This window comes from Ostrinia nubilalis, chromosome 20 (assembly GCF_963855985.1).
Source record: "Ostrinia nubilalis chromosome 20, ilOstNubi1.1, whole genome shotgun sequence".
In the NCBI taxonomy this organism is placed as follows: Eukaryota; Metazoa; Arthropoda; class Insecta; order Lepidoptera; family Crambidae; genus Ostrinia; species Ostrinia nubilalis.
In genome coordinates this window covers 4,633,108-4,657,372 of record NC_087107.1, presented here as the reverse complement: position 1 = coordinate 4,657,372, position 24,265 = coordinate 4,633,108, and the positions used below count along the sequence as shown (strand labels likewise).

General features: G+C 37.3%; 1 long non-coding RNA gene and 1 other non-coding gene across 2 annotated transcripts in view; one reads left to right on the top strand and one right to left on the bottom strand.

The window, feature by feature from the left end:
* Positions 1–24,265, bottom strand: part of LOC135081523 (uncharacterized) — a 162,355-nt gene that overhangs the window by 129,101 nt on the left and 8,989 nt on the right. The window lies entirely within an intron of this gene.
* On the top strand, positions 20,781–20,853 carry Trnav-cac (transfer RNA valine (anticodon CAC)). Its single transcript has one exon. It is a non-coding gene; the product is annotated as a tRNA-Val (tRNA).

Here is a 24,265-nt window from a genome sequence, read left to right as displayed (position 1 = left end):
TCGAATATTCGAATTTAGATTCCAAATTTAATATTCGAATAGTAAATTAACATGTATTCGAATATTCGAATATTACAAAATTAAACAGAAAAGATAGAACGAATACAACTTAGTGTTTGCAAATGTGGTCGGAGGCATCAAATACATATCACCAACTAAAAGAAGTAGTCATTGATGCTTCCGACGTCATTAGTGAACGATAAGTTGTCTTGCGAAACCAAGGTTCCAAATTACCTGAAAGAGACACCTTTATTGAGCAAAGTCAGCTAACGATGCTGAAGACGGTGGACGGTAATGTCAACAAAAGCCGAGGTTCTGGGTGAGATCGAAAATATTTATGGACAGCTACATACCTCCAAACCTGTTAATAACTCAGCAACAGATGCAAGTGTTAGGTTAACGCGACACTATACCAAAGACATCTCGTATATCAGCCTATACGAGATTAGGAAGGCTCTCAAACAGCTAAAAAACAACAAGGCACCGGGTAATGACGGAATAACCTGGGAGCTTCTGAACGCGGGTGGAACACCGAAACTCGTCCCGTCTTACTCTAAGGAACAACGCCAGAGGCATGGGATAGAAGCGTGGTGATGATTTTCTTGAACTATGAGAAGGCCTTTGATTCGATCGATACTTATGCAGTGCTGCAGTCTTTTCAGCGGTGCCGTATTGACTATCGGTATATCGAGATGCTGAAATACCTATACAAAAACGCTACCATGTCGAGCCGAGTACAGGAGCAGAGCACGAGAGCGATTCCTCTGCAGCGAGGCGTGAGGCAGAGAGATGTTATATCTCCGAAACCGTTGACCGCTGCATTGGAAGACGCTTTCAAGCTCCTTGAATGGAAAGGATTAGGCATAATTACCTTTCAATAGCGAATACGTCACTCAGCTTCGGTTTGCTGACGATATTGTGATCATGGCAGAATCGCTTGAAGACCTCGGCACAATGTTCGAAGACCTTAATCGAGTCTCTCAACAGGCAGGCCTTCGGATGTACGTGGACAAAACGAAGCTTAGGTCCAACGTCCATGTTTCGGTTAGAGCTCGATTCTCGAGACTGTTGACAAGTATGTATTCCTCTGACAAACGATTCGGCTAGGTAGATTAGATTTCGAGAAAAGGGTACATCGTCGAATCCAACTCGGCTGGGCAGCGTTCGGGAAACTATAAAACATCTTTTCGTCCAAAATACCTCAGTGCCTAAAGACGAAATTCTTCAATCAGTGTGTGTTACCTCTACCAGTGATGGCACACGGCTCGGAAACGTGGCCTCTTACAATAGGTCTTATAAATAAATTCAAAATTGCACAGCGTGCTATGGGGAGGGCTATGCTCAGGGTTTCTTTACGAGACAGAATCAGAAATGAGGAGATCCGTAAACGAACTAAAGTCGCTGACATAGCCCGACGGATTAGTAAGCTGAAATGGCAATGGGCAGATCACATAGTACGCTGAAATGATGGCCGATGGGGCAGCAAGGTTCTGGAGTGGAGGCCACGTACCAAAAAGCGCAGCGTGAGACGTCCACCCACAAAGGTGGACCGAATACCTCATATAGGTAGCGGGAAGGCGCTGGATACAGGCCGCTGCCAAGCAGTCATTGTGGAAGTCATTGGGAGAGGCCTATGTTCAGCAGTGGACGTTCTATGGTTGAAATTATGATGATGATGATGAGAATTTTATAACTGTTTTAAAAACTATATTGTTAAATAGTTAAAATATAGTTCTTAAAGCAATAAAACCAGCAATAAAACATTGATAATTTAAGTACTTTTTATTTTTTTGAAAGTATTCGAATATTCGAATAATATTCGAATATCACTAAAAAAATATTCGAATATTCGAAATAGAAATCTATCGAATATTTGCAATCCCTAGGCGAGACCGCACTGTTCCTAATGCATTACCGTATTAAATCATCCGTGTACTTTACTGAACGTACAAGAGAAGAGATGGATACAGAAATACATCAAGCCGACGGAAGATTTACTATTTCTGGTGAGATGACGTGCGTACTCAGGACTCCGGGACCGAAGTAATGTCGTCAATTCGTCACTTATCACATTCGGTTAAGTATAGTCGTTTCTAATTAAACATTCCCTTTATTAACACTTCGCTTAAATCTAAAAAAAATAAAACCGACTCCAAAAAACCTACACTAAAACGTAGAAAAATAATTACTAATTACCTACTTATTTATTAGGACGAATTATTAATATTTATGTAGGTATACCATGATTGATACTTCTGGAGTCGGTGCCAAGATTATGAAACATGTAAAGTTTGCCTGCACCGACTCCAAAAGTATCAATCATGGTATACCTACATAAATATTAATAATTCGTCCTAATAAATAAGTAGGTAATTAGTAATTATTTTTCTACGTTTTAGTGTAGGTTTTTTGGAGTCGGTTTTATTTTTTTTTATAAAATTTTACTTATTTCTTGCTTTTTAGTTAACTAATTATTACCTTGATGTTACCACTGAAGGTAGGCAGTACACTGAGACCAAAAAAAATTGGTTCATAATCGGCGGAGATATTGCGTATAAAAAAGTTCATCCCCAATTTTCCACCCTTGGGGGTGAAATATTTTCTTCAAATTCGCATGAAACCACCCTTTTGATAATACCTATTAACAAAAAAATAACCGTTCAAATTGGTTTATAATCGGCGGAGATATTGCGTATAAAAAAGTTCATCCCCAATTTTCCACCCTTGGGGGTTGTTTTTTTTATTATTAAATTTAAATGGGACCACCCTTGAGGTATTACCTATACGCCGAAAAAAGATTTGTTCAAATCGATTCATAATTGGCGGAGTTATCGCGTAACAAACATAGAAAAAAAAAAAAAAAAAAAAAAACATACGGGTCGAATTGAGAACCTCCTCCTTTTTTGAAGTCGGTTGAAAATAACCTTGATATACTGCGGTAACCATTTTTACGAACCATCTAATAGTTTATTTGCCTTTAGTTCCATCAATTTGTTATGCTCCTTTGATCAAAGGTGTGATTTTGTTTTAATTTTATATCCCTCGCGGTTTAAAACTTTAAAAGCTTCTTGATGTTTTTCAAATATTTTATTACATGTTTTAGAGCCATTTTATTCTTGATGAGATCGAGATAACATAAAACTTAAGAAATATAACCACTCAACATTAAAATCAAGCTACCTACGTACGACAAGGAAAGTCGCAAGGAAGGATCTAGTCGAAGAAAAAGGATCTAAACTAAACACGGTAAGAGTCATAAGAATAAATACATATTAACCCAAACTAAATACTAAAACTATTGTACATAGTATAATTTACTGTGAATGTTAATAGTTAATAACTTGTATGGCGAATGTTAAGTACCTAATAAAGCTTTTGTGATTGCTGAATAGAACTGTTTATTAGTAGGTCAACTGTAATTAATATAGCATAGACTTTAATGTTATTGTATCTGCCATGCCGGACCGATTTATTCTTGGTAGGTATAAAATGATAATCATAAAAATCTAGTTTTTTGAGAAAAAATAATGTGTTTTGGGAAAATAGTATAGAATTTAGGCGCTACTTCTCCTTATGCTAAGCTGGACTGGACAGCTTAGTAAAATGATAATAAAAAACTTTTGTGTTGAAAAAGCCTGAAAATAATGACTGGACTCTATAATATTGTGCTGCTTCTTCATTACTGTCACGTCACTCTCCTCAAGCAGAGGTAGTGAAAAAGTCGTTGGGACGTCTAAAAGAGTTTAAAAGTTTAAATCAGACTTAGGCACTGGAAACAAAGCTTTTTTTAGGATTGAGATCTTCTGCAAACCACAGTCAGCACAGATCGTGACGAGTGCACGATACCCATGGGAACTGCTCTAATTACCGCGCACGGTTACCGTGGTTGCGTAAGTGACATTTACCGGTAACCGCGGTTTAGTGCAGTGTTAATGTGAATGTAAACAATCGGAACTGGTCCAATTCGTGAATAAGTTTGGAGTTAAGCTTGAGAATTTGCCTAAACCCTACGTACTACTATTTACATGAATAAACATCAATTTGACTGGCACAAATGAAGAAGATGCGTTTTAAAATTGGGTACGTTACATCGAGTGCTATCGCCCTAACAGTTTGAAAGTATTTAACTATCGTAAAAATAAAAGGGTCGAAAAAAGTTTCATTAAGAAATAGGAAAATGATCTAACAAATAAAATAAGCAGTCTAGTTTCCAACTTGAAAAATATTGGCGCGCAAAATACAACAGAATCAGGCTAGTCAGAATCAGAAACTGCATTTGTAGACCATAAATTACTACTATAAATTATATCATTAAACTTTAAAGAGGTTAGTTTAGTCAGCCATTAAATTGGGAGCCGGTAATTGTCAAATAGAGACTCAAATTGGACGTCGACTCCTGAATAGCAATTAAAACGACTCAACACTCCCACGTTTGCTGATTTATGACGTCATTGTCTGGTAACAACTGACAAGCGGTTGACAAACCGGCGACAGGATTTATTTATAGGTAACTTCTACCAGTTCTGCCCGCGACTTTGTCTGTGTTTGGGTCTGTCAATCGTTTGAGAACTAGAAGTTGTGACATTATCAGGACAATGACAAATGAAGATTGAGTCACTTTTATTGCTTTTATGGTTAGTTTGACTTTTTTTTTTTTCTCTTTATTTGGGACAACAAACAGTTACATTGAGGGCTTATGTACTAAATAAACAATATAATAATAATACATACAACAAGTCAAAATATAGTTTGACTTGTTGTATGTATTACGATAATAAGGCTGGGTTGCACCATCTTACTTTAACTGTGATAAACGTCAAAAATCTGTCAAACCCATAAAATACACGTAAAACACCAAATTAGGTGGTGCGACTCAGCCTAACAATTTAAAAACCTTGTCAGAGTTCAGATCCAGATATGCGATGTTTGTGTCAATTCTCAGACAGACTAAAGTTTTATTATGCTTAAGCTTTTTGTATGCAAAATACATTACACAAAGTTTACGTCCAGCCATCAATGTTAGAAAGTTAACACCTAATTACAAGCGATCAGCCGCGCCGCATTTGCAATTCTGAACAAACAATACTATCTATCTGTACCATCGATGGTACAGTGATGCATCAGCAAAAACTGAGGTATTCTTTACCTTATCCTGAGGACATAAGAAAAGAAATTTGTTACTTTTTGCGGTGGTCTGTATGTGTTATCTGTGCTTCTCTAATCCGAGATGCCGCTATGAGTATCATTGTACTCCAGTTTTCATTGATGAGGCTTGCAGCTTAAGATTATCGGGGAAAGGTCAATGAATTCAAGAATATTCAAATTATATTCACATGGAAATGACACTATTTATGGAGGATAGTCACTTGAAAGAGAAACGTTCTTCATTTTAGCAAAATTAAATTGTTGAACAGCAAATTTTAACACCTCTATCGCTCTCAAAATCTGGCCAAAAATGGTTTGAATTAAAGGAAGGATGAAAACATTTTACTAAGGCTGAGTTACGAGTTACGTGGTGCAACCCAGCCTTAGTGATATGATAATATAATAAATTGGGAAAACTCATAGTCTGACAAAGGTATTAGTAATAAATAGCATGAGCATTTTGCTATAACCACAATAATAGCATAAACGGTGCGATGGACCACATTATGTTTTGAAAGCCGATCAAGATACCCAAATAGATAAGCTGATAAGCGTCAGGCGAGTCAGATGCCATGTCCCTGTAATCTAGGCGGATATCTAGTAGACATGCTTTTATGGAACAATAAATTGGGAATGTGGAAAATCCTGCTTTCATTCTCCATAACTGAGAACGTTGATGCATATTGATGAAATGCAAAGTGCTACAAATGGCAAAAACGCTAGGTGATTGGACCAATCACGGACTGGAATGTGCTTGAGTGTAGATTAGTATACTAGAGATTTGATTCATGATACAGGTCTAATAGCTATCTAGATCGTGATTTTTGCGTTTCTTGGAAGCGTCCAGCAGTGGACTGTCATAGGCTGGAATGATTTAGATATCATCCAGACGTATTTATACAAATTGGACTTCGAAAACCACAATGGTTATACAGTTGGAGACAAAACAAGCTATAAAATCTAACAGAGGTTAGGCACCTACTTCCTATGTGAGAATATTATTTGCTTGTGTGATTTATGACTATACTTACCTCTACGTTGGTGTAGCAAAACTGATTAAGAAGCCAATAATTACTGCCGCCGACAATATACAGGAAAAAGGTGGGGGTCAAAGCTTAACATGTTAGCAGAACGAACGCGTGTCGAATGGCTGATCCCAGGGTGCGCTTGAGTCAATCGCAATTGGAAAATCTTCCGCCTCTTGAATAAGACTAAAGGTTCTTGTGTCTTTATTAGTAATTCCGATCTACGACAATAAGAATTTAGTCGGTGTGCGATGTTTTCAAAAAGAAAATTTAGTCAGATTTAGTCTGACTGACGCAAGAAAAAATTCTTGCGTCAGACTAAATCTGAGCTGGTAAAGCAGCAGAAACTAGTTACCTAATTTTTGAGAGCTTACCGTAAGCTTTATTGTCACTCGTTTAACATTAAAACTTACGGCTTGAGCCTTTCAAACATTCAGTTTAGTTATTTGTTTACTTGATCTAGGTTTATTGCAATCAAGTTTACTGTTTAGTATGCACTAAAATGTTTGTTAGGCACTAAACAAGACGATATAAACTATTGCACGAATAAACTGACTGTTAAATATTAATTAACCGAGACTCGGTGTAAATATTTCGATAATAGACAAACACTATCTGGTACTTTATCTGCAGATACCGTCTGAACTGTAAATCTTCCCGCCGCTTTCTTGGTTACTAAACTCGAATTAAGTGGAAAATGTACGCCCGCCATTGCTTCTATTAGAGGTTATGGTCAATATAATGTACAGTTAGTTTAGGTTTCCATTGCACAAAAACAAGCAAGTTGGAGGTAGTATCAGAATTGTCCAGTCATGTCAAGGCAATCGTGTTTTTTACAAAAACTAAAATCGTTATTATTTTTTCCAGTTTTGGCTCTTAAAACTGAAGTCATCGGATTACGATTGTCACTAAATATTAACAGTCACTATCCCACCTAAATAAATTAAAGTAAAAGTAGTTCAAACCGAAAGTTATGTTCATAAATATGGAATGTAATGCAACAAAAGACATTTTGGTACTTTTGTATAATTTTCTCATTACAACAAATCATTTTCAAAAGGGCATGTTAATAGATAAATAATAGCTAACCACAATTAGCATCGGAAACGAATAGTAACTGTACTAACTGTTGGGCCCAATACATTATTCAGAACCTTTAGTTATTTCTATACATTGATTTATTGTATGGGATTGTTTACCGTTAATGATATTGATCGTAACCACATCATGGGAATTAGATGAGAGCATGTTACATTAATGTTTCCTATAAGGTTGTACCACTAAACTACATCCACCCATAGACATTTTTCTCATACATACATTTTCAAAAAGGGTCAGTCTCAATTGAAATATTGCGAAAAGAATACAAGAAGGAAAGGAAACCAAATTACTACCCACTGAAAGTAGAGAAGTAACAGTGACACATGTCAGAAGAAGCAAAGATGTCCCTATTCTTAAAAAAATCTTCATATTTCATAGACTAATGATTTTTCATGACATGTGGTCCAACATTTTCAATGCCTACGTGCTTGAAAAAATTCCAAAGGCATTATTGATAGGCAATCATACCTACATAGTGACAAATAGCAGCACTCTAGTGGTACCTACCTACTCGTAGGCAATTTAAAACACGCCCATGTTGAATGTCACTTAACCTCGTGTCACAGAATGACCCCAGAGGGACATTACGCAAATGTTTGTAAACAAATGCCGCGTTTACCATTCACAGTTAGGCACAGCTTTTACGTTGAACTTTAGAGATTTTCTATCGCTAAGTTGTAAGGTATTTATCGTATTTGTATACCATCATCAGCATGTCTAATTTTTAACCTAGCCGCAGACTACAGTCGGCCCATAGTTTGGTAAGCTTCCAATTTGTATGAAGAATCGGCAGATACTAAATCAGTGTAATGTGCGCACTTATTATATGCATGTCCATTGTCCATACTGATTAACAGCCCTACCCAACTATCGGCCGACTAAAAGTCTTAAGCTTAGAAAGAACTTAAGAATAACTTACTGGGCAATCATAATAACGTAACAAAGTTTCATAAATAAATATGGAGGAGATACTTGTTATTTCAGCACAAAATAGAGTAGAGCTTTCTCTGTAGTTTATCATAATACACTACAAAAACCAGTTCCTTTAGTTACCTAGTGTAATGTCTGAGGAAAGGCTACGCCACTTATCCCAGAAACCTAAATGTTAGAAATGGTAAAACTCACCGCATCCATCATAACGTAAACAATAAAACAGTCACCGTGTTGGATCTAACCATCATAATCTCTTGAAACTACAGTTTAGAGCAGGGGTGCTAAACCTGAGCACGATTTTTTAAATGTATTAAGGAAAAACAACCGATTGGGATTTCCTATTATCAAATGAGACGTTTTCTGGGCGTAGACGAGCGACAGATATGATTGATGAACATTTTGTATAATGGTAGATGGGTGTTTCTCTGCTATTTGGAAAATCGTCCATACAAGACTGTCCTGAAGTAATTTTATTAAATGTTGAGAAATTTTGTTAACGAAATTCAGGGCAATAGTAATTTAAATACATATCTAAAAAAAGCCCACACATTTTCCCCTTAGTTTTTGAGTTATTGGCGATTTTTCGCAAAATTGCGACAGGGGAATGTTGCAACCACCCAGGGGAATGTATTATGGACAAAAACAATTAGTATTTTTCTTTGAATAAACAAACTCTTTATTTTTCTTTGCTATTATAAAAATATGTAAGTTTTTGAAACAAAAAATATTATTATTAAAACAAATATTACTAATTTATAATGACTTTTCTTAAGCCTAATAACAGTAGCATTAAACTTAACGAACAATTAAGTTTTAAGACTTAAATTGTATGACACTAAAGTCAGTCTTTATAATAATCAAAAATGTAGTATCCTGCCTTTTAAAACAGAACCAAAAAAATACAAAAAGTAATAAACAAAAAACATTATTACTGCTAATTTTTGTTTTTTGACCCCGTTTCTGGTGAATGTAATATTGAAACGCTATTCTTGTTATTTCATGTTGGGTCAGATGATCTTAAAGGCGCCTGATGTTCTTCTGCGAAATCTTCTGAATCAGATGTAGGTATTTTCCCTTCCGAAATTATTTGTTCATTATCATCATCATCATTTCAGCCATAGGACGTCCACTGCTGAACATAGGCCTCCCTCAAAGACTTCCATGTTGATCGATTCGTAGCGGCCTGCGTCCAGCGCCTTCCTACTACCTTTATAATGTCGTCGGTCCACCTTGTGTACCGTAAAACGCAGCGTGGGACGTCCACGCGGCCTCCACTACAGAACCTTGCTGCCGATGGGCCATCAGTTCTGCGTACTATGTACCTTCCTATTGCCACTTCAGCTTGCTAATCCGTCGGGCTATGTCACCGACTTTAGTTCGTTTACGGATCTCCTCAATTCTGATTCGATCTCGTAAAGAAACACAAATTATTTGTTATGTCTTCATGACTTTCTTTTTTGCACGAAACTTAGCACAGTGCTCCCTCCAAACCTTTTTTACAGCCTTATGCTCACGACAACTCATATCTTAAACTGATTTTATTTAGTTTTTCTTTTTTCTTCTTTTTTTCAATTTTTCTTTTAGGGTAATGTTTCAAGTCGATGATATCATAATTGCACAGCTATACGTTTTTGTTCTATAAATTCTTCTCATGTTACTAAAAAGACGTTATTTTAGTGGTCAAAACCTAGGAAAACAGTAGTATGAACAGTCCCCTGTGGTATGAAATGACAGGGGAATGTTCGCCAGGGGAATGTTATTTTTACGTGAATACTTCATAAAACAATATCATTTAAAAACATTAAAATAAACGCAACTTATGTGGCTACATACTAGAAGATTAATTAATTTAAACAAATTGTCGTTATTAAAACTCTTAAAATAGTAAAATAAAAGGCTCACCAGGGGAATGTTTTCACTGACGGCCGAGACGCGTGGTTCACCAGATGACGCAGTAGTAGCATTAAACAAAATAGCGGCTGCCCACTAGCTACACAACTGAACAACCTTAACACCTATTGCGTTCCGTTTTGCGATCTAAGTGCTTTGCGCCAAAACTAAATATGACTTTAAACCGGTTTTAAAATTTTAACAGGGGAATGTTTTAATAATTTGAGGACAGCATTCTCAGAAGGATATTTTGATTAAAATTATATTGTAAACATGTTTGTGATGTATTAAGATGCTAACTGTTATTGTTAATGTATTTGGATATTTTTTATTCAAATATCAACAGCAATATAATAAACATTTGTAACAATATGTGTAATTCTGGAAAAGGGACGTACCAGGGGACTGTGATTTGAGACGTTTGAGGTTATTTATTCGAATATTCCATGATTAAATTACTAAATATGCTATGTCATGCTAAGAATACCTAATTCTATGTCGGTATTGATACAAAAACCTGAGAAATTTTAAGGTTTACTACATAAATTTAGCTTGGGACAGTGATTTTCCATTTAGTGGAGAAATGCCCAGATATTATTATGATACAAGTAGACTTAAAGTGGAATATGCTAAATTTTTCAATTTTAAATTGTGGCTTACAAACGACACTCCACGATATCTTTCTTATTAAGTACCATGTACGGATTTTGAAAGAAAGAATGGAACATTCTTTAAATAGCATTAGAAATTGTTGTGTACCCCTGGATCTTGCCTTGCAGTACGCAATTGTGGTTACCCTGGATTGAAAATTAAGATATATGAATATGGACAGTAATACAGGCCTATTAAGGTTCTAGGTTTATTCAAATGCATTCAATTCCATTCCAAATTGATACATAATATTGGCGTGATTTGATACCTACTTTATAGAATTGCTACTTACAGTAATTTTTAAAGACATCGTGGGGTGTCGTTTTTAAGCCATATTTACAGTAATGCTTATTTTTTCCGAAACATAAAAGTAATAGAAAATGCACTAGTTTTCCTAAATTATGAAACTTAACAACACATCAGTGTTTGCACATCTGTCGTTCTAATGTTTGTTTTCACGTTGTTTTGCTCCGAAAACGGGGACGACTTCAAACAAAACGCTTTCGATACGTTTTCATCACGCACAAGGCACAACTGTTTAAATACATTTTGGGCACACTGAAACGATTTTAGTAAGGAATTTGCAATAGTATTGGTATTTCGTATGATAAATAGCAAGGAAATATGCGCAAGCGTCGTTTAGGGACAAAATAATGTGAAAAAAATATGTTGTATTCATATTTCACGTGCTTAACCTTTGACATGCTTGTAACCGTAAGTAAGGCTTGGTTGCACCATCTTACTTTAACTTTGACAAACGTCAAAAATCTGTTAAACTCCATACAAAAAGCACCGGTTATTGTCATAATTTCTGTCAAAGTAAGATGGTGCAACCCACCCTAAGAGTAAATAAAAGACGTAGGTCTCTCCAACGTAATTACGTAAAATAAACAGTAGAGTAATATACTGTATGTTGCCGCCAAGGACTTGTACCAACAATTAAGAAAGCAACCTACTTTATAAACCTAACTTTAATAGTTATCGTGAGTTTTAAACCAGATATTAGAGAATCTAAAATAGAAAATACAGAAACATACAACGCTGGTTACTATTTATTTATTTAGTAAACGTTGTTAAAAGTTGAATGTAATGTAATCGTACAAAATACTTTTAAACTCATTTCTTCGTACATCGTTTAAATTTCTCAAGATTATCTATGTTTACCCACAATTGAAGGACGCATTAGAACTATTATCCCAATCCAAAAGCAGTTATTTGGTTACCACAAATTACTCGTACTTTCGTGTGGGGTAAAAAAGCACCCCTCGAGATGTGAACCTCGATAAATAGACCACTAAAGGTTCCATTCACGGAACCATTAGGGCACTGGGAGTGGTCAAGACCCTTCACTAACATAAATGGCCAATAAAGAAACTATTTCCTATGTATCCTTCGTGTCATAGACATTTTGGACTAGCTCATTTTTATTAGATTAGATCTTTACGTAGAAAAGGATTAATGACGTGATACGCTTTTTCATCATTCAGTTCTCATAAATTCATTCACTGCCTAAGCCGATAGGTTAGCGGCATAAATTATTTTTTTGCATCGTTTATCATCCTTCAAGATGCCTCTATCAAGCCGTATTATTTTTATTGTGCAAAGCCTGTTGCTTTTAGGCTAGCGAGTTTGTTTTGAATAATCTATTATCCTAGCAACTAATGCTGGACATAAACTATCATAACAATAAAAACTGAAATCTAATCAAGTTTAGTTCTAAACAAAAAAGTTCAAAAGCAACGCATCGCACTTAATTAACTACTAAGTGGAGTCACGATTCCCACAAAAGCTGAGAATTCGTTGTTTTATTTCGGGTTTTAATGATATGATTGCCTTCGCCCCAAAAAGACTTGAACGCCATTATAGGAGAAGATTTTATCTAAATAATATTCGTTAGATAGAGCAAAGATGGCTGAGAATCAGTGACATTAAAACCTTCTGGCGCAATCGGGTAAAAAGAATCAAAAACTTTAGTGAAAAAAGTAACCAAGTGGGATTGTCACCATAGCTTAAGAGCCTTTTGTAAACCACCGTTGCTACATTTTCTAGCCCTATGCCCATATTAATATTCAAATCAGTTTGTCCCCACCGTCACACGCCAAAGCTTCTAATAGCAGGTTGTCGTGTCCACTAGTTTGTAGTTTTATTAAAAATTAAGCCATTATTTGGTCATTACGCAGAACGCCTACTGTTACTAAATAACATGTCAACTATTCGTTTTAGTTACGGTAAATACTCTTTGAACGCGGTTAATAAAAACTAGCGGCCGTTCGCGACTTCGTACGCGTGGATCCCGTTTTACCCCCTTAGGGGTTGGAATTTGCAAAATCCCGTCTTAGTGAGCACCTACGTTCTAAAAGGAACCCCATGCAAAATTTGAGACTCCTAGCACTTGTAGTTTCTAAGATTGCGTGATGATTTCAAGTGTGTATTATTGAATCGATATCATGTAAACGTTGCACTATTTGGATAATCGCAAACAGAAACAACCATAGACAAGTTTACAACAGATATTAAATACATATTCGCAAATGTCAAATAAACAGTGTTACCAACGTCACGGTAAGGGTATAAATTGACATCCAGCCTGTGCCGGACATAGACTGAATCACGCAAGTGGCGACCGCGCATTCCACTTTCGCTGCCTTGCCTTGCTCCTTGGCTTTCTTCTGTCAATCTTCATGGTAACACTTAATTGGTACCATACTGTTAACATCAAGCTAGTTTTAAAGTTCAGAAACAAATTACTACAAGACAATTTTCTGATATCGCTGCAGCTTGAGAAAAAGGCTTCAGTTATTTTACTGCAGCTTTCTTTACATGGCAAGTAACACGGACGATTGTCTAAACCCTTTACATCACACATGATAACTGTTTACAAATCATGTTATAAATAGTAGTTACTTAGTTTCGAATATGTACTAATTTTGAAGTGTAAACAAAACGAAACGAAACCAACCTCCCGCAGAGACAAGTCAAGCAGAACATCAAGTGCAAGGCAAATCGTAACAAGAGCCCTGTAGTGTAACACTTGTGATTTGTACGTCTTCAAAAAGGTCCATAATTAAAAGGTCAAGTTATAATGGTCGAAGTCATTTCACCGCATCGTGGGAATTGAAGCCAACTGCGGCGTTCCTGTGAGATTGGTTGAACCATTCTTTGAATTAAGTTATAATCTGTTCAAATCAAACATCCGACTCTGATGCACTTATCGTGTCATTTTTACTAAGGTATAATCACTAAGCTATTTAATAATGTGGAATAAGTAAGGGGAAAAATATGTATTCTTAATAAAAACAAAGGATGTGTAATTAGCATATTGATTTCAATTCTATTTGTGTTGGCCTCCAAGTTAAACCTTGACCTCATCAAGCTACCAACTCGGTGGATAATAATATTATTGTGATGTTAATACCTAATACCAACAAATAAATGTCATATTGTGACAAAATTTACTTAGCTAAAGTTCACAGTATTTCGTAACATTTTGTATCTCTTGGAAAATGACATCAGGAGACTATAAATAAACAGTTTTGTATAACTCTAATTATCAAGCTTAACTTGGGTAGATCCAGGTTGTCTAGATATGATCGCTATTTAAATGCGATGATAGAGTGCTCACTTGCAATTAGGTACTGAACAGATCAACCAAAAGTAGACCAAAACGAGTGCAGAACCTTATTTCTCTGTGAAGTTTACCGACCAGAAAAACTGGACCATAGATAGAGACGGTTTTGTAAACTTTGAATGCGTGATGCAACCGACATCTCAATCCCGTCAGCGATAAGAGCAAAACGACGACCAACGGCGAACCGACCCTGTATGGAGCTTAGAAAGCCGGAAAATCGTGAGAGATGTCAGATTGTCGGAGCGACATCAAATGCAAATGGCGACATTTGTGGTCGCCGACATCTGTCCGCAGATTTACGGCTTGACATCGATTATCAATTTGAATCGAGTCGCTCTATGGTGATGGAATAGATCTTTTTGTTCTGTTCGTTTTGTAGCGATTTGCTGCCTGCCAACGATGTCACAAGGGGAACATTAAATTAAAGAGATAGGTAGTAGGTACGTATACTGGGTGTTTTAATGGCCAGTTAAATAGTCCCAAACATCACCCGTATTGAAAATATTTCGAGGAAAATTTTTAGTAAGTAAAATACTTAATATTTAATGTAGGTACGTGATCTTGGTAGTCCGTTTTCAGTCCGTTGTATATTAATGAAACTTAACGCAGTTTCAATGTACCTGCCTGTTGTTACAATAAAATCGCGGCCAATGGTTAGTTTAGTAAAGCATAACATATACGATACGGTACGATATCATAATAACATCTTTACATACGTGGATGGACGTAATACAGTATCTTGAATATCGTTGTCTATCACAGGTCTGCGTCAGAAGATAGGGCTTGAAAATCAAAGAAGTGCATCAAAATGCCATATTGGATTGGAATTAACATTAATAAAACAATAGACTTACGAAACTAATTTGATAAGTTTAAAGGGCGGTATCCGACCTAGCATTCAAACTTCATTGGATTGATATTCCCATTACGGAACTACGGTGAACTTTGGCTCGAAAACAATGAGTTTACTTAGCTAACATGTGAAAATAATCAATAGTAACTACAGTCAGCGTCAAATAGTTCGTTACATCCAAAGCGGCCAAAAAGTTGACAACACAACCTTATTCCAATTAACAGCACATCTAGCTAGACACTGCGGCATCTTATAATGTTGTATTAGGTGCTATTTTGCAATTAAAATATTTGTCCTGATGCTAAATCTGTCTAATTTTAGTTAGACCGTGAAATTAATACTGTACGAAATCTGAATTTATATAAACTATCATCTTAGCTTTAATCTTAACCAGGGTGAAACGGGCGCAGCTTTCTTTGTCACTACATATAGGCTGTCCTACATAAGCAAAGGGCAAAAGGTAGTCGGAAAAGCCTGGGGCCTTTCGTTCCACAACGAACAGTTCGAACTGAACTATACCCAAGACCTAAATATTAGTATACTTATGAAAAGAAAGTCCTATAACTCCAATGTCATAGTGAAAATCACATCACAGCTGATGTCTCTTTCGTATAAATTGGCCGTCGTGTGACAAAAACATACAAGGCCCTAGCACTATTTGTACTGCGGCTTTCTCCTTGTAGAGTGTTGACAATTTCTAAATACCCGAAACTGCAATCATAGCACTTTCATGACACATGAGATGACTTTCGTATGACAATAAACTTTATAGTTTGTGTGTTGAGTTGGAGTGCTAATACAAATCCGAATTGTGTTTCTAATTTCACTTTTACCTTGACTAAGTTTTATTAAGGAAAGGAAATGATTTTTTTTTTTTGCGTAAAGAGCTGCTAGCGTGAGTGCGTTATGTTTTTGAGAATTGGCAGCCTTAAATTATGATCACAACATTAAAATGTATTGTACCGAAAACGTCGCTCATTAATATTCCCCAACGGCATTAAAACAGTCCTTAATAAAAGCACCGTGATATCAAGCAACCCCTAATGAAACGTACTAAAAGATTAAACTTACCCCCTGTCACAAAATATTTACGGGGGCCGAACATGCGAAGGGCTACCTCGCATGATAACAGAAATCATAACAAGTTGAAAGCCATTTAGGGGATTATGTGACTTGACGAAATTAAACACAGCCATTGTGACCAAAACGGCAATTATTCCATAATAGCTGGTATTTTTCTTACAATGTACAAAAATATTTTTATCTGATTCAGCTCCAAAAATCACCGAGTCTTATGTTTGTGGGTTTTTAGTTTGACGACTGCCAAAGCCGGTGATGTTAAAAAAATAACAAAATACTCATTACTTCTTGTATAAACTTACAGAAACAAAGTTACGCCAGCATTATTAGCACATATCCGCAAAACCGCAGCGTTTGGAAGTTGGAACTCGTATGTCTGCCATCATACCTTGTCCTAGATAAAGAAAACAAATATCAAAGCTGCACGATGATTCTGTATCAACCTTGATGAGTTAATTAGTGACTAATCTCTATCCAGATAGAGATCTCAATCGCACATCTTGCTAGCCATGCTTGATTAGCCCGGCCTATTGTCAATGAACTCTTCAACGCCGCCCTTGATCAACGCACGCGCACAAAATACGAAGGACCAGCGAGTCCACTTCCCAAAAGTCGATCTTTTCGTCTTCGTCACTCTTGCTTTAGATGAGAAATAGAGCTAGTACATGATGTGTTTAGTGGATTTTTATTTTTTATGCACGATTATTCACGGCATCCTAATAATTTTCAATGTCAATCGTTTTCGTCAATTTATTTTTACACTACCAGACAGAAGAAATCAGGCGGTACGTGTCCGTACCATTAGGTAATTAGTAATAAGTAGGTAGTAGTAATTATACTAGCTACTTAAAACATTGGATTAATACTAATTGCTTGTAACAATGAACATGATCATGCATGAACCGCTTGTCACGCTTCTACTAAACACGTGTTTTTAACTATAGTCTTTTTCACGTAAGATGATCCGTATGACACTTCAAGGTTATCCATATTACGCATACTACATATCATACATCATCTACATACGCATTAATGCGTACAATTGTAGTACCCATAGTTAAAAATAAGACGGGGGGCGCATCTGACAAGTGTAATTACCGGCCCATATCGCTTGCTACCACTGCTGCAAAGATACTTGACGGTTTGCTTAACGGCTATCTCGCAAAGTATGTGGAACTTCGCGATGCGCAATTTGGTTTTAAACCAGGTGTGTCCACAGAAAGCGCCATTTTCAGCCTTAAGCACACTGTCAAGTACTATACAAAGAGGAAAACGCCGGTGTATGCGTGCTTCCTAGACTTATCTAAAGCCTTCGACCTGGTAGACTATGGCCTACTATGGGAGAAACTGGGGAGAGCTGGTATGCCGGCAGACTGTACTAATTTATTTAGATTTTGGTATAAACATCAAAAAAACCAGGTGAGGTGGGCTGGTGCACTCTCAGATGAGTATACCCTTCAATGCGGAGTGAGGCAGGGTGGGTTAAGCTCGCCTACCCTTTTTAACCTCTACATTGACCAGCTGATTGGGGAGCTCAGTGGCATCCATATTGGCTGTTACATAGACGGACAGTGTGTAAATAACCTAAGCTACGCTGATGACATGGTGCTGCTGAGCCCTTCTATTGGTGGGTTAAGAAAATTGGTTTCTATCTGTGAGACGTATGCGGCGGCCCATGGCTTGGTGTACAACGCCAAAAAAAGTGAAATCCTTGTATTTAAAGCGGGAAAGCGTGCGCCAGGTTATGTGCCGCCAATAACTCTGAATGGTTCGATATTGAAAAATGTTGAAAAATTTAAATATCTTGGGCATATAGTCACTGCAAATTTAAATGATGATGAGGACATTGAGAGAGAGCGTAGGGCGCTGGCGGTAAGAAGCAATATGCTTGCACGCAGGTTCGCTCGATGTACGGGGGAGGTCAAGATTACCCTTTTCAAGGCTTTTTGTCAGTCCTTTTACTCGAGTGGTCTGTGGGTGAGTTATACGCGTCGAGCCTACAGCGCGCTACGCGTGCAGTACAACAACGCCTTCAGAATGCTGTTGAGGCTGCCGCGGTTCTGCAGCGCCTCGGGAATGTTCGCGGACGCACGGACAGACGGGTTCCATGCGATAATGCGTAAAAAAGCCTCGTCGCTGCTACGCCGCATAAGGGTCAGCAACAACAGCATTCTGAGGACAATTATTGCACGTCCTGACTGTCCTATCCAAACACATTGGATACAATTATCTATGGGCCAAATAAAATGAAAACTAAAAGTAAAAGTAATGTGCACTAACTCAACTAACATAATATAAGGAAAAATTGTTACTAATCCCTACTAACAAACTATGGATGAAAGTCTGAAATAAATTATTTATTATTATTATTTTCGGTTTACACTTTTGTGTCTCAGCTCATGGCTGGTATCAGAGGAGAACACGGGCCTAAGCCAAGTGCAATCCCGATTCAATATTTTTACCTAATTTAAATTATTATGTTGCTGCGTTTGTGCTGGTGGTAGCTGTCTTAATTGGTTAGGGGTTTCGTGAACTTGCAAAAATTTTCTGACTATTCTACAGGTGTTCAGGACAACTTGCGCAACCTCGGAACATGCGAAGTCTAAGGTAATACTGCAAATATTTTAAACTTGGTATCGCGACTCCTTTCCCATACAGTTCTCAAATTAAATCTCTCTTTCTAAAACAGGTGGAAGTGTTGAGCCTAGAATTAGCAAATAATTACACTTAACAATACCTAACCTAGCCTTTCTTATTATGTACACCCGTAGAGAACTGTAATTAGTAGTATTGTTCATAACGTGCTAACATTATCACAATTAGTGGTCGACATTTAGTGCTTAACAATGGAGAATGTTAACAGTTTAGCATTACAGGTCACAGAGTACAATTAGCAATTATTAAGAATGCCTGTTAAATTGTGTAAGTCCTATTGCATAAGCATTTACTGTGAAGTGTGAAGAAATCACTTCAGTTCACAGGTTGGCTAGGAAGTAGTCTTGAATCCACCTGATGACAGTGAACGATGATTCCGTTCCGTGTTTATAGAAAGCGACAGAGAAACACGGTTATCCAACTTCTACATATTTTTATAAGTAACTAAAAGCATCCCAACTAACCCCAACTAATATTATAAATGCGAAAGTAACTCTGTCTGTCTGTCTGTCTGTCTGTCTGTTACGCTTTCCCGCTTAAACCTCGCAACCGATTTTGATGAAATTTGGCATAGAGATAGTTTGAGTCCCGGGAAAGAACATAGGATAGTTTTTATCCCGGTTTTTGAAACAGGGACGCGCGCGATAAAGTTTTTCTGTGACAGACAAAATTCCACGCGGGCGAAGCCGCGGGCGGAAAGCTAGTATTATAAATGCGAAAGTAACTCTGTCTGTCTGTCTGTCTGTCTGTCTGTCTGTCTGTCTGTTACGCTTTCCCGCTTAAACCTCGCAACCGATTTTGATGAAATTTGGCATAGAGATAGTTTGAGTCCCGGGAAAGAACATAGGATAGTTTTTATCCCGGTTTTTGAAACAGGGACGCGCGCGATAAAGTTTTTCTGTGACAGACAAAATTCCACGCGGGCGAAGCCGCGGGCGGAAAGCTAGTAAATTTTATAAAACTATGAAATTAAAAACCTACGTTTTCTATCACCTTTTTAACTTGAAACAGTTTTGTCCCTATTCGTCAAATCGAAATCATCGTTACTTTATGATTTAGCATTGTTTTAATTTTGTGAAAAAGCGGAAAACTATGATTTGTTGTAGAGTTGTGTAGTTAGTGTTAGTCATATTTTGGGCCAAAAATTACTCATTTAGATCCCTACTTCATGCATTATTCCATTTGGCACAGCCCAGCTCCATTTACAGTAAATCAAACCATAAAATTCATTTTTATTTTAAAGTTTTGGCAACATTTTTGTGGATAAAAAAGCAAATGTTCATAAAAAAATATATCCAGTTATAACGAATGGACTGACATGTTTAATCCTTTTTTTATGGACAAACAAACAACATAATAATTAGTTTTATGTAGTGAGGAAGTATTACAATCGCGTGCAAAGGAACTAACCCTTTACAATGACTCAACATATTGAATAAATTGGCCGCTTAGATGCACCTTTTGTTAGCCGTGCTTTGTTCAAATTAACTGCCAATCTCTTTGTTTAGTTTCTCATACCCAGGTTGCGGTGGACAATGGAATAATTATGGACATGTTGACTGGACATCAATGCCGGTTACGCCATTAAGATTCTCTGATTAAAGTGATGAAATTAATCGTATAGGCCAGGCATTTATTAATTTTATTGGTAAAAAATATGAATTGTGGTTTATTCAGCAGTCTGCTTCAATCAGAATGTACCGAGTTTTATTTGTGCCACTATCAAATTGAGGGAGCAATGCCTCCGCCTGTCATTTTATTTTTGTCGCAGATACGACAGCGCTATCTTGGCTTCTACAATTTCGCCGCATTAGACATCGTTTCCGTAGTGTAGCGGTTATCACGTGTGCTTCACACGCACAAGGTCCCCGGTTCGATCCCGGGCGGAAACAGTATTTTTGCATTTTTTTCGCATTGGATTCAAGTATTACCACAGAATAATAATAAGTACTACGTATTACTTCTTTTAACGTAATTCTAAAAACTCTTGTTTTTAATTGTACTCGTGGATGTTGTAACGTAATCTTTCTCTAGGAAATCAAGAATAATGTACGAGTTATTTACAAAGGAACCGCTCAACTAGTCTAAACCAGACTGGATAATGTTAGCCTTTAAATCGCGATAATAACGCGGAAGAACGTTGACAATGTGAGGGTACTTCAGCAACAAGAGCTGGAAAGGGTAATTAAACTTAGAAAGTGGTGCAACAGGCCCGTAGAGCACAGGATCGGAGATTTTCTCAATTGACCATTGGCAAGGTTAACTGACGTCTAGCGATCTGATGTTTGTCTTAATTTTAGACTTAACTGAGGGCTGTCATGCTATCGTAGAATCTTTACAACGAGAAACGGTGTACTTGGCGGTTATCGAAGCTTGAGCGGCAAAGGTTCAGTGGGAATGTTCAGTGGTCGACACGGTTTCTAATTGCCCATCAAACTTCTTTCGATTCAATCGGGAATAAAACCATTCGCATTTTAGTTGTTAAAACATAAACACAAGAGCAGCAACAATACAGTTGCGTGTTTACTTTTTACAGCTGTTATCAGTTCTTGATGTAGCAATTAATTTAGCTTTTCATGGACTGAAACATTCCGCAATCTTCAAAATTTTATTCAGCATGGCACCAATCGAATCCGCGATTTTACGGCGCCATTTGATAGCGGATATTGAATTCGAGTCTCATTTTGCTGTCGAACTGGGTCGTTCAATTAACATTTTTCAATTGAAAAAGACATAATAATTGTTCTTGATTTCAGAACTATTACGTTTACTACCATTAGGCTGGCTAGCGTTTTCGTGATTCAGCAATAAGGAAGCGATGGCCTCGTAAAAAGAAAATACTCTAACATCTTCTCAATAGGCCTGGAGGGTATTACGTCAGATGGAATTCCCATTGCCAGTTCACTGAAAATAAATTATATGGAAAGTTTATAGATTTACTGTGTGGGGTCCATATTCGGTTGCATAAAAAATATTGTCATAATTTAAGAGTGCATAAAGTTTTTTGGCATACTCATCATTTCGCATAACGTTCATACAGAATAAATCATAAGGCATATATTTTTTTGCCATAACCACTTTTATTATAATAATATTTTAGTACATATTTTTTCTGTATTCCCGTTTTTTTAATAACGATTTCTAGGCATAACATTTATTGGCATCTAAACCAATGCCATAAATATTACCATTCATAACATACAAAATACCATAATGTTAAGAAATATAAATAGACAAGCAAGCATGCAAACAAGCATGAAAGCAAGCAGCATGCATGCAATCAAACAGCAAGCATGCAAGCAAGCTGCAAGCTGCAAGGAAGCATGTAAGCATGCATGCAAGCAAGGATGCAAACAAGCAAGCCTGCAAGCATGCAGCAAGCAAGCAGCAAGCAAGCATGCAAGCAAGCAGCAAGCATGCAATCAAGCAGCAAGCACGCAAGCATGCAAGCATGCAAGCAAGCAAGCATGCAAGCAAGCAGCAAGCAAGCAAGCAGCAAGGAAGCATGCATGCAAGCAAGGATGCAAGCAAGCAAGCATGCAAGCAAGGATTTAAGCAAGCAAGCATGCAAGCAAGCATTAGGATTGCCTTATCTCCGGCGCTGCGGGAAGTGCGGTCCTTCCGCTCTGGCGTAACATATACCCGGCATGCCATGCTCGCTTCCGCAGCTTCGGCTTGCTGGTCGCCTTCGGCGACCAGCCTCAGCCGCTCCAGCTCGCACGGCTGCCGGATATAAGTATGTTACAGCGAGCGAGGACCGCACTCCCTCCGCGCCTCCGGCTTTTAAATTACACTCTAGTAAAGGGCAGACTAGTACCACGTGGAAGAGACCACGGCCAGTCGGGATCAACATAATTTCAGACCAGGCAAGCTTAATGTTGTAAAAGAAATGTGGACTGTATAATATGTGCGTTATAATAGATAAGAGGGATTCGAGATCAAACAGAATGTAATTTCACGAGCTTAAGTTTTCTAAGAGACAGGTCAAAAATTAAGAACAAAAATGACAATGATACAGAGAATTTAGTTTTTGCAAATCTATAGGCCGAAAGAGTATAAAGGTGGAAGGAGGATCGTTCGCAACATCACAAATACATAATTATTTACTCTTCAATGTCGGTTGCTCTTATAGACAATATTTATGACTTTAAATGTTATAAATAATTACATTATGTTTATAGTATTTTATTAAAAACAAACTTTATGTATATAAAAATTATGTTCTTTACATTTATGATTATTTAAATTATGGTATTGAAAATTAGAGAAAGTTATTATTATGCCTAAGAAATCATTATGCATTTAGAAAACTATGCATATCAAAGTTTATGCGAAAAAACTTTATGCAAATACTGTTATGCCAAACTAAATTATGATGAAAAATGTTATGCGTCTGAGAGGGCACCCACTGTGTGTGCCTCTCTTCAACCTGGCACCAATTCATAAGTCGACGTGGCGAGGTGTTCAAGAAATAGCGATCAGCGGGGCTGTAAGCTTAAACGATGTGTGTTATTCCTTCGTAGGCATAACGATACCTGAATTGGCACCTACAGCTTGAGGAAATTGTAGAGCGTAGTAACTATGCTATATTTACTGTCTGAATTCTGTGCTGCGGGCAAGTTCTAGTGTTCTAGTTCACCGGACTAAAAAAGCCGAAGTTACAATCTAGACGAATTCCCTTAGCTTGAATCAAGCAGATTCATAAATAATAAGATCAAGTAGAGTATTGATTAGTTTTGATCAATCAAAGTAGCCAAGATGTCTTCGGCACTTATCTAAATGGACTACAAAACCCTTCTTTGATACGAATATCAAAGATGCTGTTCACAAGAACATCACTACGCCGCGTGCCCCACCGCCCGCGCCCGCGGGGCCCCCGCGCGCGCCGGTCACATCTTTGGTTTTTACATCGTACACATCAGAGCAATTACGCAATTTTAATGTATTTCCTTGTAACAAGATATTCTTGGTAGTAAACCGTTTGAAACACGAAACAGCGTCTCCTTCATCCATAAGAATCCCGAACAATTTTTGGCGACCGTGACAGGACTCCGCAAAAAGGAGAAATTCGAGGCGATGCACGGACTCGACGTGGAAGGCTTGGACAAAATGGCGGCATAGAAGAAAATGAGAAAAAACGGCGGAGGCTTGGCGTTTGGAGCGTTGAACTCGAGGATAGTGCTCGTTCCAATCCTATCATTTCATCCAAGATCCGTGTAGCTTTTTTCTGCGCAATTTTCACCGTTAATTTGTTCATAACGTGTATTTCCCAAAACATTTCTATGTAACATTGGATTCATATAA